We start from the raw sequence: 16,350 nt of genomic DNA on the forward strand, positions 1-16,350 counted from the left end.
ATATAAATTACTGCTGAGTAACTTCTAGGAGCAGACAACCAACCCATAAAGTGCGGGCAATGGAAATGTACAGAATCAGGTCATAATACTAAATCAAAATGCAAGGAAAGAGCAGAGAGAGCAAAGTCCAGAGATTTACATAAAAGGCAAAAATAATCTAGATCACTGGAAAATAGAGCAGACAGACCAAAAGGTCTGTCTTCCATTTTCAGAGGAAGTGACAGCGGCTGATAGAATGGCACCATATTTATTGATACAAAGACAAGGATGATCCTGAAAAACTCATTATAAAAGCAATCTCTACTTCAAGATCACAGTATATTGATATATTTGTAAGAAAAGACAAAACAAAAGCAGTACATAGTGTTCTTGTGAGAAGAGGGATATTCTGCTCCTGGATTTTATATTTCTTGCATTGCAATTGTGGGCATGTCCAAAATGACACTATACTTTAAAGCTGAAAGAACATTACATCCAGCTGATGAGTGCTAGGTCTCACTGCACTGGATGTTCTACCCCAAAGACAAGACTGGATGCTGGACTCTTTGCCCAGGCACCCATGCAGAGGAGATCCTAATATTAAGGGTGTGTGGGGAGAAGAGGCTTCTTCTCGTTGTTTTTGGAGGAAGTCCTCATGGCACCTGAGAGACTAACATTTATTTGGGCATAAGCTTTTGTGGGCTATAACTCACTTCATCAGATGCATGGAGTGAAAAATACAGTAAGCAGGTATAAGTATACAGCACATGAAAAGATGAGAGTTTCCTTATCAAGTGTGGGGGGTCAGTGCTAATGAGGCCAATTCAATTAGGGTGGATGTGGCCCATTCCCAACAGTTGACAAGAAAGTGTGAATATCAACAAAGGGAATATTTTTATAGTGATCCAGCCACTCCCAGTCTTTATTCAGGCCTAAATTGATGGTGTCAAGTTTGCAAATTAATTCCAGTTCTGCAGTTTCTCATTGAAGTCTGTTTTTGAAGGGTTTTTTTGTTGAAGAATTTGCACTTTTATGTCTGTTATTGAGAGTCCAGGGAGATTGAAGTACTCTCCCACTGGTTTTTGAATGTTAGCACTACAAAAAGTAATTTTCCCTCTGTTGATATTCACCCCTTCTTGTCAACTCTTGGGAATGGGCCAAATCCACCCTAATTAATTGGCCTCGGTAGCACTGACCCCCCACTTGGTAAGGCAACTACCATCTTTTCATGTGCTGTATACTTCTACCTGCTTACTATATTTTTCTCTCCATGCATCTGATGAAGTGGGTTATAGCCCACAAAAGTTTATGACCAAATAAATGTGTTAGTCTCTAAGGTTCCACAAGGACTCCTCATTGTTTTTGCTAATACAGACTAACACAGCTACCCCTCTGAAACCTTCCTCCTCTAAGAAGACTAGTCACTGAAGGTAAGAAGTCTGAACCTGGGGAGGCCGCTCTCTCCACTTCAGTTACCCCAATATGTTAGCATTTCAACCAATTTATATTGACATTCCCTGAAATCAATGGTCAGTACAATGTTCTTGGCTGTCTACATTTAAAGCAATGTACAGTCTTTGTGTGCTTGAAATTTTCTTAAGCACTATATCTCAAGAATTTTTATAATCCTAGAGAATACGCACAGTTAAATTCTAAGCAAAATTACACTATCCTATTACTGGCATAACACCAACATCACCCACCTATGCAACAACTTTGTTGGATATGAAATATTTTAATTGGGCCAAAGGGACATTACCATATAAGAGCATGATCCTGCAAACACTATCTCACATAAGGTGAGCTCCTGGCCACATTAAAGTCAATGGTAAAACTCACAATAGGGCCAGGATTTCACCCATTGCGCTTACTACTGTGAGAAGTCCCATTAGGTGCGATCTTGCCAAAACTCATACGTTTTTAAATATGCTAAAAATCAGAATAAAGTACAGTAATTAGAGAGAAGAAGGGCACCAAGGTGTGTGCAAACAACAATGAAAAGAATACAGACACGTAGAGCAAATATATTTCTCTGATATACACTATGGATTTATAATGCATATTTTGTCAGTGGGTGATCTGTGCTCAGAATGACTGCAGAATATGCAAAAAAATTCCAGAATGCTGATAAGAGATCTGCAATGCAGATCAGAGGAAAGAAATTGTGCTTTCATGTAATTTCTCTGTGTGTATTATATCCTCTTTCCTTATGCCATACTAACTTAGCTGAGATCAGCAGAGGTGCCCAGGCTGCAGCCCCCTAAGTATAAATGGGAGGGAACTCCTGGTAGGGCTTTCGATTTCACTCCTCCTCCTAAATCCAAAATAGCCCAAATCTGATTTACTCTCAGGCCACATTGCAAAGCTAATCTTTCCCCATGGCACTGGAAAATAGCAGCGGAATTACAAGGATGGACAATTACAAGGAGGAGAGGGGACTTGAGATTCTAAGGATATGTGTACACTGCAATTAAAACCTGTGGCTGGCCCATACCAGCTGACTGGGACTTGTAGGGCTCAGGCTGTGAGAAAGTTTAATTGTGGTGCAGACGTTAGTGCCCAGACTGAAGTCCAAGCTCTGGAACCCTCACCACCACCCCCTGGCAGGGTCCTAGAGCCTGGGGTATAGCCTAAGCCTAAAGGTCTACACTGCAATTAAACAGCCCCTTAGCTCAAGCAGCGTGAGCCTGAATCAGCCACGGGTTTTTAATTGCAAAGTAGATATACCTTTAGTGCAGTGGTGGGCAACCTGCGGCCCACAGGCTGCACGCAGCTTGTCAAGGTAATCCGCTGGCTGGCCACGAGACAGTTTGTTTACATTGACCATCTGCATGCATGGCAGCCTGAAGCTCCCAGTAGCCGTGGTTCACTGTTCCTGGCCAATGGGAGCTGCGGGAAGAGCTGCAGGGACATGCTGGCCGCTGCTTCCCACAGCTCACATTGGCCAGGAACAGTGATCCGCGCCCACTGGGAGCTGTGGACAGCCGTGCCTGTGGACGGGCAATGCAAACTGTCTTGCAGCTGAAGGGGAAAATAAATAAATAAATAAAATCAATCCATACGTTGTGTTTTCAATCAGATAAGCCTGAGGCCCTTTATTGATTATAATTGGAGCTGCCTCCCCGCCCCCCGCATGCTTGTAATCAATAAAGGGCCTCAGGCTGATATGATTGAAAACACAATGCGTGGATCGATTTTTTTCCACATCAATTGGTGCCATGATTCGGCTAGACAGCGACCCCGAACACCAGAGAACCGTGAGCTGTTCCCCACCAGACCCCGGGCCCATTGAAGAGGTAAGAGACCTTTTGAAATCTGTATTTTGGGGACCACCCGTAGGCTCTGGGATTGGGTGAGTTGCATGTTCTATCTGGACCTTTTGCTGTCAGACAAGCTTGACGCCCTTCTGTTCTGTTCCCAAGGAAGAGCTCTATGTGTGGCTAAATAGGCCTCTGTACTGATTTCTGTGCCAGTGTGAATGTTTGAATGAAAGAAAGTCACGGGAAGATGCCCAGAGCCCTCTGCAAAGCCTGGTGGCTCGTGACCAGAGGTGTCTCTAAAGCGAGCCCTGTGACTCCATCTAGTGGGCATCATGATAAGTGCCCTGACCTAGACAGCTCATGGCATGACTGGCAAGGGGCCTGTTTGGGTCTAGGATTGTGAGACCCTGTCCTCTACCGTCTTTGGACGGTCTGATTTCTTCATCCTCGCCTAAGGGCAGTGCATGAGCCACTGATGGGTCGAAATGCCCCACCAAGAGCAACAGAGTAAGCAGCACTATTCTCTTTGAGACCAGCCAACACTCTTTGCTGAAGGGGTTGTAGACAGTCATGGACGCTCTACAATAAGCCTTCCCTGTGTAAAAGGCCCAAGTGAAAGTGATCTGTTAAAATGGCGGCCTTTGAGACAAAAGGAATCACTGTCCCACAAAAATGACATGACCAGCTTTTTAAAGAATGGGATCCCCATAAAGCCAGTTCGATGCATATTTTAATTGGTATGAAGAAGCAGAAAAATGGTGCTGTGAATCTCAAATGAGGAGTCTCAAGGACTCTCAGGAGAAACTTACCACACAATTAAAAGAAATAAAAAGGGAATTGGCAAAGAATTTAAATTCAACTAAGCCGGCAAGAAATATTATGCAACAAAAGCCCCCTATGTTCACCTCTGAGACAGTGTCTCCCCGTGCTGAGGAAATATTCCCCTTGCACCAATTCCTGGACATTGGCGCTTTGGGTCAGGAGACCTTGGTGTCTGTGCATGTACCTTGGTCTCCCATGGATTTGTATAATTTAATTATTTTTTTTCCAGAAAATAAGAGAAGACCCTGTTAAATTTCAAGAAGAATTAAAAACTGTCATGCACTGTTATAACCCTACCTGGGCAGACTTAGACCAACTCTTGAAGGGGGTCCTGCCCAGGAAAACATTAAATCACCTTTATCAGGCAGCTCGGTGGCCCATGGAAGACCCAGGCCATGACCAGGACAAAATAAATAGGATTAGAAACAGGCTGTGTGAAGCAGTTCTCACACAGTCTGCCCAAAGAAAGCAGACTGGGCCAAAATTAGCACCTGTAAACAAAGTAAAGAAAAGAATCTAAATGAAATTTTAGCAGCTACCCAACACTATCACTGCCACATTGAAACTAAGGTAATGACCCTCCAGCTCCAGGACATGCAGGGACCCCACAAAAGCCATTGAAGGAGAGAGGGGAAAAGGCCAAACCAAGGTCCCCACCATCCACCTCCCCCAGGGACCCAGTAATGGTGTGTGTCACTATTGCAAACAGATGGGCCATTGGAAAAGGGAATGTCCCTACCGCTCTGGCCGCTCCACAAGCGGTAGGGGTGAGCAATGTTCTTGTGCCCCACCCCGTCTCTTCACCTCTGACCATTTCTGTCAGTCCTCTGACTAACTATCATATTTTCCTCCTCAGTCCTTGTTCACCGGTTAACCTTTTGGGAAAAGACTTGCTGGGTAAATTTAATTGTACAATCTGCTGTACCCCAGATCGTGTGTATCTGGACGTACCTGGTCCCACTCACAATGAGGTCCTGGCAGTTTTGCAGGAGAAGACTGATCCCTGTCCTTCCTCGTTGCAACAGGAACTGCTGGCTAAGGTCTCTCCCTCCTTGTGAGCCAATCATGCCAACCAAGTTGGGTGCATTGGGTCTGCCCAACCTGTTAAGATTCGCCTAAACCCAGCAAGATCCCTTTTCCGAGGTGCAGCAGTACCCTCTATCAAAACAGGCCTAGGAAAATCCAACCTGTTATTATCTCCTGCATTCTGCAAGGAGTCATTATTCTTATTGACAGCGAGTGTAACCCCCCCATTTTACAGTGCTGTTAATGCAGCTGTTCTCCCTACCTTTCCCATTGTCCCTAGCCCTGCTACTATCCTTTCTTACAATGCACCAGTGCTTAGGGGTTTGTTACCGCCTCAAGGAAAGATTGTACTAAGTCCGGACATAAAGAATTAAGGTTATTAAATAAGATGCATCTAGATGTAATGTGTGTATGTAAATAGGTGTGTATAAATAAATAAAAGGGGGGGGTAGTCAAAAAAGCCCACCCTTCTTGCTAAATAGATAGTGAAATAATGCCTGTGCCCATGAAAAGAAATAATGCAACAAGGAAAAAAGGATCGGGCCCAGACAAGCAGGCAACTACAGTCTGAGGAAGTTGAAAGAAAGAAAGTGAGAAGTTAACCCTGGAGTTACTAGAAGGACTTAAGCAGTAAAACGTCATATAAATGTTAAAATAAAGTGTTATGAAAGGAAGATTCTTGGGTTCTTTTTTTCCAAAGAAGTGTCTGTAGGCAATCCAGGCATTTGTTCTTTACATTCTGATGCCCTGTGACGCTCCCCAGATGGCCGCTTGGTGGTGCCCTAGGTTTTTCTCCCTATCTTGCTTGTCCCATAAAATGGCATGTGTAAACAGGAGGGGGGTGGTATGCTCTGATAGCATCAGTACTGCAATATTGGTATGCCCCAAAATGTTTCCATTATGACACAGCAGTACTGCAATTCTTGTCCTATCTGCCTAGCCTGCAACAGTGGCAGACTGGTATGGACAAATTCAGCTGAGCACCCTACCCTATGGAGACCCTTTTGTAAATATTCAGACTGATTTAATTCAAATGTTAAAACGTTGTAATTATTAGTATGCATTAGTTTTAGTACTGTATTTCCTTGTAAAAAGGCAGATGCCAAAACTGTTGTAAAACCAAGGCTATTCAGCAACCCAAACCACATTATTTTCTTATTTTGGAAATTTTATCACTTTTTTGGGGGGGGGGGGATAAAATTGTGTTATTGCTGTTGTAATGAATGCATTTATCATTGTGCTAGACCTTCTAGGCTCAATGTATGAGAGCAAGTGGCGCTAATGATTGTTAATGAACATAATGACAACAGTTTGGGAAACCGGAGGCCAGAGGCAGTAATGAATGTGTATGAGGAAATGTAGGTAGAGGGAGAGAAAGAGAGAGAAGAAGTTAGTGGATTAATGAAAATAGAGGTGTAGGCTAAAGTGATGCCGAAGAGGCATCAAAGCGGGGGATTGTGAGGGAAAATTTAGCAGGCCTTAAACTTTAGTCAAGGCCCTGAGTTTGGTCAAGCTTGCTTACAGCCCTTGAACTAAGATCCTACTTGTTTCTGTGTACAAGGAGCAGAAGGAGTCAGAGTGGAAAAAATCCCCAAACAGAACAATTTGTAATAGCCCAAGCTTAGGAAATATATAACCGCAGTAGCACTGTTAGAAAAGTTAAACCACAAACAAACCAGACTGTGAATAACAAGAAGGGTGATTGTTCTTTTTTGCTTTTGACCTGTATTAATCTTGCAAAGTATTCCAAATAAGGTAATTAATACGGAAATATGTGTAATTTGTCTGTGGTTTTAAGCTTTAAAAAGCTTGTATGTTCCTGGACTCGGGGGAACAGTTCCTTTAGCTGCCACCCCCCTGTGCACTTGTAATCAATAAAGGGCCTCAGGCTGATCTGATTGAAAACACAACACGTAGATTGATTTTTTTCCACATCACAGTCCATCAGGGTAATCTGCAGGTGTCCCACCACTGCCTTAGTGCCTGACAAGTGAAAGTGGGTTATTTCAGAAATATATTCTAAGTGCACCTGTGTTTAAGTGATATTATGGGTACCTAGAGCATATGGACAGCTTCCTTATAGAAATTCTATATCTGAAGTTCTAGCTTGGGCCCATTACTATATAGAAATTATATACATATAGAAATTCCCCCAAGTGCGGAGAATCAGCACAAGGCCTATGTAACATTTAAACACTAAAAACAGAATTTAAGTGGCCTTCTGCGGGAAAACTAATTTCACCCTCAAAGAGATTAAAGTAAATCAGTAAAATGTTGCCAAATCCCACATAAAGTATACTGAATAGGGTGAAGGGTTTGAAGTTTACATCTATTCCTCTAAGCACTGTGTTCATTTCTAGAAAGAAAGCAGTTGCTACGGTTTTAAAATGGAAGACACCCAAATTATCGGTCATTTGTAGCTCAGAGAAATGAAAGCAGACTCATTTGTATTTACATATATGAAAGATCTTTGTTTAATGTTCATCAACTTGAAATGAAACTCCCTCTCAAACTTGGCTTTAGGATTCAAGGAACTCTAATATGCTAAATGTTAGATCTAATTTGCTGCAATTGTTATCATAAGAATGGTCCTACTGAGTAGACCAATGGCCCTTCTAGCCCAGTATTCTGTCTTCTGACAGATGCTTCAGAGGAATGAACAGAACAGCTGACTGGGACTTGTGGGGCTCAGAACAATCACTGAGTAATCTATCCCCTGTCATCTAGTCCCAGGTGTCAGAGGCTTAGCAACACCCAGAACATGGGTTGCGTACCAGACCATATTGGCTAATAGTCATTGGTGGACCTATCCTCCATGAACATATCTAATTCTTTTTTTAACTCAGTTATAGTTTTGGCCTTCACAACATCCCCTAGCAACAAGTTCCACAGGTTGACTGTGTATTGTGTTGAAAAAAATATTTACTGTTTTATCTATCCCTTTCCTAATTGTCCCTAACATTGTTAGTTTTTTCTGACTGCCACTGAACATTGAGCAGATGTTTTCAGAGAACTATCCACAGTGACTCCAAGATCTCTTTCTTAAGTGAAAACAGCTAATTTAGACCTCATCATTCTGTATATATATATAGTTGGGATGATGTTTTCAAATGTGCATTACTTTGCATTTCTCATTATTAAATTGTATCTGCTATTTCGTTGCCCAGTCACTCATTTTTGTAAGATCCGTTTGTAACTCTTTACTGTCTGCTTTGGACTTAGCTATCTTAAGTAATCGGGTATTGTCTGCAAACTTTGCCACCTCATTATTTACCCCTTTTTTGAAATAATTTATGAATATGTTGAACAGGACAGATCCCAGTACAAATCCTTGGGGGACCCCCCACCCCCACCCTTTACCTCTCTCCACTGTGGAAAACTGACCATTGTGTCTTGTCTTTTAACCAGTTAATGACCTTCCCTCTTGTCCCAGGACTGAATATTTTGATTAAGGGCCTTTCCTGAGGGATCTTGTCAAGGACTTTCAGAAAGTCCAAGTACACCAGATCCACCAGATCACCCTTATCCAAATATTTCTTGACACTCTCAAAGCATTTTCTTTGGATTAGTGAGATCTAATTTCCCTTACAAGAGACATGTTGACTCTTCCCCAGCAAATGGTGCTCATCTATATGTCTGATAATTCATTATCATTTCAAGTACTTTGCTTTGTATTTAAGTTAGACTTTACAGCCTGCAAATGCCAAGATCACCTCTGGAGTCTTTTATATAACTCGGGGTTACATTAGCTATCCTCCTGTCATTTGCCACAGAGGCTGATTTAAGGAATAGGTTACATACCATAGCTAGTAGTTCTGCAATCTCATATTTTATTTTCTTCATAACTCTTGCATGAAAACTGTCTAGTCCTGGTGCCTTATTACTATTGAATTCATAAATTTCTCCCCAAACCTCCTCTATGGACACCTTAATATAGGACAGCTCCTGTCCTATAGGACAGTTGTTTAAAACGTGCTTGAGTTGTGTGTAAAATATATGTATAAATGTTGATGCAATTACTTGTGCATATTGAGTCCATATTTTGTGTGCCATATTTGAACTTTGTCCAGTGTACAATCTTCAGAAGGTGTGAAACTCCTCAACGTAGGAAAATTGGGATAGCACACAGTACTCTACCAAATCCTGCATCAGCCTTCTGTAATTCCAACCAAGCTTTTTTGCTTGGCTGGGTGTTGCTGAACAAACCAATTATTATCATAGGGATTTCCAATATGGCAAAAACAAAATATTAAAAATCCATGAATGCATTTTGCAGTTGGATAAGTTTTCTTCATTTTACAGTCAGGTTGCCTTAGACCAGGAACATGTTGCTATCACTATACCACAAGTAGTTTTCTGTCAATTCCTTCAGTGGCACCTGATGGAGTAAGAGATTAATTTTATTTACACTGCCCTAGCAGTTTTTCAATGAGGTAAAATGGCCTAATCACAGCACAGAGGGGGTTAATTCACCCTAGTGGATGCAGTTAGCGATGCCCCTTCTGCCTCACAGGAAGTGCGGGGACAGGGCAGGAAGTATAAGGACCAGGCCCTGTAGGTCAGTTGGGGACTGACCTGGGAAGAAGCTAGACATCTCTTCTAGGGAGCAGAATCACCTGCAGAGCCTATGACTGGCTGCAGGGGGTGATGATGCCCTGATGCCGGCTTGGAGAGCAGGAAAACCATGGCTCCCAGAGCCTGAGGAATCCAGACAAGGAGTGCAGAGGGTACTGCTCACTGTGGAGATAGGGAACCAGGTCCCATTGGCCATGGAACAACCAAACCAGACACCAGTGGGAAGCAGCCTAGGGAGATGATACATTGGGCCAGTTATGTTGCTGGATGTTCCCCAACAATCCAGTGACGCGATCACCTGTTGCTTCAAGGGCCATGGGCTGGGACCCAATGGAGCAGGGATGGCCTGGGTTCCCTTATACTCAGCCCTGCAGTCGGGGATGGATGAACTGTAACCTTTAGGCCAGGAGGCCTGAGGTGTTGATGGCTTGTTTGCTCAGCCAACACCCAGAAGGCCTGAGCCCTTTTTATCCATCTAGCCCTCAGACTTCTTACCAGCCCAGCCCCATCCAGGAGGCCAGAGCTACCATGTGCCCTGTGGCTTGGCTGCAAACCACGCTGACTGATTTTTCCCATTTGGTGCAAGCGCCAATTCCCTGTCGTCACTAAAGGGGGCGCCCCAAAAGTGACCTGAGGAACCTTACAGGGAATAAGGAAGGAAGGAAAAGCCTGAACATGCTTTGGAGGAGCATTCAGATCAGAGTGGAAAAGCAAAAGGCTATATCCTGCCATTAATTCTTAACCGGTTTGACTATTGTGAAATCTGCTTAAATGCTGATGGCACAATATGGTCCAAAGTTTCCGTACCTTATAAATTATACCAACCACAAATAGGACTCTAATGCCAGTGCTCATGTCACTGCCACAACCAAAGCTGAACAATAACCCATCTGGAAATGTCACTGCATTTGTAGGAAGAAAGGGAAGGGGGAAATAGAAGACAGAAAGCAGATCAAGAAGAAGACAGTAAAAGGAGAGAAAAAAATCTGTGAGAGAGAAAACATGCAAATAAGTTAGTGATATTCAGTGTTCAGACAAAGTGTCCACAGTTGTTGGAATTTAATCAGTTTATAAAGCTTGCATTTATTATAAATTGTATCAGTTTGGCACATGTGAAACATTTTTAAAAGTTGCCATTATCTGGCAGTTAAAGACCCTCTGACAATTGTCTTTAACTGTGTTTTTCTTTTAAGTATTTACTTTAAATAAAATGTCATGCACAGGAAGGTGACAAGTTGACCGCCCTTTAGATTGAATCCCCTTTTTTATCCACAGAAAAAGTACAGCACTAACAGGAACAGTGCAGATTCTCCTGAAATGCCCCACCAATATGACCTGGAAGAACCATGTCTAGCTGATCCATTTCCCTGCTCATTCACAAATACAATGGCCAGTTCCCCCCACCCCCTGTTTGCTGGTTAATTATTGCAGGGTTGGTTTCTGTTTGGACACCTGCCCACTAAGATCTCAGCTGAGCCTACCACCTCCCTTCCCCGGGCATTTGGGAGGAGCAGGGAAGGGGGTTGGAGCAGTATTGTCACTAGTACTCTGCTTGCTTGTGGGTATGTATCCATGAGGGTGGGACAGGCTGTCCATTATACACGCTTTATACCTTGCTGTGAAAGGTAGTTTCTGTAAGGCCATTCAGAACATTTATAAACTCATTTCACATACAGTGCAATCCACCCCGTGCAGAGGGCCAGCACAAGTATAAGTGGGATTTAAGCATGTGTAACCCTTGTGCTGTCCAATTGCATAAGGTTGACTTTTACCTTTTAAAAATAGCAAAATATAGTTTAAGACATTACGTTTTCTTTTAAAATGTTTACACTGAGGCTATAATTTTAAAAGTTATACATTTAACTACAGTTTTCTGTCTGTTTTGTCATTTGGCTGTTGACAACCAGGTAAACTGTATCAGTGCTCCTATACATTCTAGCTCTTTACCCCTCCCTAACTCTAGCAAGTATAGAGAGGAAGTCTAGGAGAGTAATCTTGTATTAAAAAGCAATTTTAAGACACATTCCTACAATGGGTTTTGAATAGGTACCTAGGTGTGCCTCCCTAGAGTTCATTTCAGGATTAGAATTTAACATTTTTTACTACTAGCTGAAAGCCCGTGCTGTGAATCAGATGCGTCAGTTGGGCCAAGCAGTCCACCACTTGTACAACCTCCTCCATAAAACTTATGAAATTGTGCCATGCAAATTAGCTGTAGAGTAAGGGTAGTGATTGGCTGAGTTATCTCTGAAATCACAATCGTCAAGGTCTCCTGACATGGCATAGATACATATATTAGTTGTAGCTGTACATCACACTGGTATAATTCATAGAGTCAAAATGCCTGAGAACTTAAAAATTGCATGGTAACAGACTGAATCCCAGTGATTATTGAACTGAGTGATATTCTGAAATTAAAAAAATAAGTTCTCAACCATGCTTGTAGCTGTTTCCATTGCTTCTCACTGACTCAAGAGGCTTCAGAATGAAACACAAAGTGACAATCCTGGAATCTTATTATATAGCTCAATATAATGTACTATTGCTCTTATGTTATTAATCAAATATGTAAGGCCCTGTCTGCTAAACCCAGGGTTGTGAGTTCAATCCTTGAGGAGGCCACTTAGGGATCTGGGGCAAAAATTGGTCCTGCTAGTGAAGGCAGGGGGCTGGACTTGATGACCTTTCAAGGTCCCTTCCAGTTCTAGGAGATTGTTATATCTCCAATTATTACCTTTATTACTTAAATGAGCACTAGCATGGACCATTTGACATTGTCTAAACCAGACAATTACACCAATTTAACTAAACCCATAAAGAAACTGATTTGCCAAGAACTACAGCTCAGACTGTGTGTAGACCAACCCTATATTCAAAGATGTAACTTGAAATTGGCTTAAAACACAAATTTAGTGTAACTGGTGAAACATAGCATTTTTATTTGATTTAAACCAAGCTCATAGAGTTGATTCTTTCTGGATTAAGATAAATCTATATAAATCAAGTAGTTTGTTGGGTAATGGGTTTTCTTCCTCTTACTGAATATTTCTAGGAAAATAAATCCTTTAGACTTTATGAAAATTTCCAGTGGAAAATACTGACTTTTAACTGAAATTTTCAGCCAAAACCCCCAAAATGGAAAAAAAAATGGGATTTTAGATTTTCCACTGGAAAAAAATTTAAAATTTTAGGAGGAAACTGATAAGCTAAAAATATTTTCATTTTGTCAAAAACCCAATCTTTCATAAAAAAGGTTTTGATGCAAAAATCTTGACCGGTCCTTAAAACAGATTTTGATAGCCCACATTGTTTTGGAACAGTTTAATTTGGTGTGGGAGGGGAAGGGGAAGAGGAAAGAATCATACCTCTAAACTTGTGCAATTTTGGATACAGTTGAGACTGAAATATTTCCCTTTACTGCCACCACAAGCTGAAGTCTATAGTGGTAGCTAAGGTGTCAGCACCTGAATTTTCTGAAGTAGTCATAAGGCTTTCTCAGCTGAAACTCCCATATTTGAAAGTTGCTTCATTTGATTGTCCATCAGAGCAAGTATTTGGTGACATTCAGATCATGCCACAGTATCTTTGGTCATCAAAATTTTGAATTAACTTATTTTTTTTTAATTCTGGTTTGTTGGATGTCTTATATCAGGCAAATTTTTATGAAGGGCTATTTTATGTGCTTTGAGTACTGTGTGTTTTAAATAGTTATTGTACATTTTCTAGATACTTGTATCATAGGCACTAAGTCAGAAAATAAATTACTACATTGCAGAAGTATCTGCTGAGTGATTAATACAATTTTTCCTCCAGAGCAATGCCATTCTAAGAATGCTGATTACAAGCCATTTAATTAGCTTTAAATTGAAATCAAACATAACTTTGCATCTATTAAATATTCATGCTCACCACTTGTGTTTGTTTACTTAATTACTTTACAAGGTGCCTATTAATGCAGCATGTGGGCACCTCACATTCTATTTAAAAATCAACCTTATTACTGAGGCTGCTCTTTGTGCATGGGGGCAGGAGGGACATGTGTAATCTGCTCTATCCACTGGAATGCAACAAACTGGTTCCCCAATGCTGTAGCACCATGCTGTGTGCCAGTGAAGGACTGGGGTGGGAAAGGCCAAGACATCTCTCATCCTATTTTTAACATATGGCAACCTCAGAGTATGGTCTCTGTGACTGTGAGAGGCTCTTGTGCAGCTGTGTAAGAAGGGGAAGAATTCCTGCATGCCCTGCTGACCTTCTGTGTCTGTATAAGGAAAAGCATCTCAAAATTTGGCTCTAAAACTGGGTGACTGTCATACAAGCTCATTTTTAAAATCCCCACAAAACAGCCTTCTATTGAGGATACACCTCTAGACAAGCATTTTCAGTGCCACTTTGAAGGAGTTGGTTGCCTATTGACTCAAATTGTCTAATCCAATTGTAAATGCTATTCAAGACACTCCATGGGCACTTTGTCTTGGAATAAACTTGTGAAGCCTCTTAATCAACACTTGCTACTGTATTAGTTAAGTTGGTGTTAACTGCCAATCTTCTTACTCAGGTTAACACAAAACTACAAGCTCTATTTTAGATAAACCTCGATTCTTCATTGCCCGGCTCTTTGCATAATCATTTACCCAAAAGAAGAGTGAGTTCAAAGATATGCAACACACTAACATTCTGATTTATTAGTACTTTATTTTCAAGGGTGTGTGTGTATACACACAAATATATATATAAAAACTATATATAAGTAGAAGCAAAATTTGAAACAAGTTTAGAATTGAAAAATCAAAACGTGTTTCATAAATATCAAAATGAAACATTTCCACTTTTTCTGATTTTTTTCTTTTTTGGGAGGTGAAATAATTTAGTGAATTCAACACAAATCCATACTTTTTTTTGGTTGACCAGAACATGCATTGTTTTAATTGGAAAAAAGTTTTGCCTGATTTTTCCCCCTAAACTGTTACACCCACTTTGCACTGGTATAATGGCAACAGAGAATTAGGACCACTATTCCTGGAAAGATGAATTCTAGGAACTGACAGTAAGGCCTGGTCTACACTACAAAGTTAGGTCAACGTAAGACAGTTTATGCTGACCTAAATCTGTAAGCATCTACACTAAAATATAGCTCCCACTGATGTAACTTGTCCACTACACTGACTTAATAACTTCATCACCGAGAGATGCGTAGCACTTAGGTTAGTGTAGTTAAGTCAATGCAGTGTCAGTGTTGATAATGCCTTGCTTACATTGACTCTTGCTGCCTTTCAGAAACTGTCCCACAATGCCTCACACTGACAGTTAAATCAGTGCAAGTGCTCTTGGTGAGGAAGTGCACCGCCGACACAAGGAGCATAGTGTGCATGTGCAAAAGCAATTTAATTAATGCAGTGGTTGTATGTCAATGTAACTTAGGTTGACTTAATTTTGTAATGTAGACTTGCCCTAAGAGTGTCCAGCAGACCTTAAATACTGGATTACCAGATGGACTGCTGGGAGCCTAGGAAGGCAGGAAGGTGAGATAGCAGGAAACAGGTCAGGTTTCAGTCTACATTTCATCAAAATCAGTGTGTTGCGTGGAACATTTTGTTTTCAATGAACTAGCACTTTCTGGTGGAAAACCTTCTATCAGAAAATTTGACCAACTCTACCAAAAACTTGATATGAATCAACAAATCCAAACAAACAATCTGAATATACCAAGGGAGCAACAAATCTATTTGACAAGAAGCTGCCATTTTGACATGGTTACATTTCAAACTAGAACAGCAGGAGTAACAGCTGTCACCCAGATATTATATTAGTATCTGAAGAAAAGCCTGCACATTCATGTGACTTAATAAAACTACATATTTATAATGACAATTACTAAAAACAAAGCTAATATTTTAAAGTGATCCATGCATCCCCTGTCATGAATGTGAATTATCACTACTGGGTTATTTATTATTTATAGTCATTTCTCACCTCTCCACTATAGTTTCAGCATTAACTCCATGCTGTGGCACGAATATAAATAGTATTGAAAGGCCTAGTGAGTAAACAAGGTTCTCTCATAACAGACATTCCTCAATAACTTTGAAAACCTTTGGGGCAGCTGATTTCTTCATAGCCCAACAATTAAGTTTTTATAAAACAAAGCAAATTGTAAATCTCTTTACAATTACTTCAAGCTGCATATATAAATACCCTTTGGACAGAAGCATAAACTTTAATGCCTATTACCCACACTCCATATACCCAAGGGTTCTGTGCTTGTAAGAATTTTGGTTTGCCACTTACTGATTACACACTAAGGATTCCTTCCACTTGATTTCTACAGAACATCTGTGTAAACAGATCCAGAAAACTGTACAGTTTTGACTGAAAAGTATGAATAGAAGAACAAGCAGGTTATTAATAATCTCATATACAATCTACCCTGTGATACAGATACATATTCTAGTATCTGTAACCAGCAATTAATATACAAAGTGGGTTACTCTACAGTTTCCAATTCTGCACACTGCCAACGTGTTCGTTACTGGCAATTAACGACAAGAAGTGACATGAAAAAGTGTCAAGCAGAAATAAAGATTTTGATGAAGTTCAAGCTGTTTTTAAAGGACTGTGATTCTCCATTCAAAAAAACCTGTTCCCCCCTCCCCCTCCAGTTGTTCATGTTATATTTCAGCACCTTCTT

The 16,350-nt window shown here is 40.9% G+C and overlaps 1 long non-coding RNA gene across 1 annotated transcript in view; it reads left to right on the top strand.

Annotated features, from left to right (window-relative positions):
* The first annotated feature begins 6,044 nt into the window (after nt 1–6,044).
* LOC120399292 overlaps nt 6,045–16,350 on the top strand; it is a 48,010-nt gene continuing 37,704 nt past the window's right edge. The window contains exon 1 of the long non-coding RNA XR_005595070.1: nt 6,045–6,093. This is a non-coding gene — a long non-coding RNA (uncharacterized LOC120399292). The remainder of the gene's footprint in view (nt 6,094–16,350) is intronic.

This window comes from Mauremys reevesii, linkage group 2 (assembly GCF_016161935.1).
Source record: "Mauremys reevesii isolate NIE-2019 linkage group 2, ASM1616193v1, whole genome shotgun sequence".
In the NCBI taxonomy this organism is placed as follows: domain Eukaryota; kingdom Metazoa; phylum Chordata; order Testudines; family Geoemydidae; genus Mauremys; species Mauremys reevesii.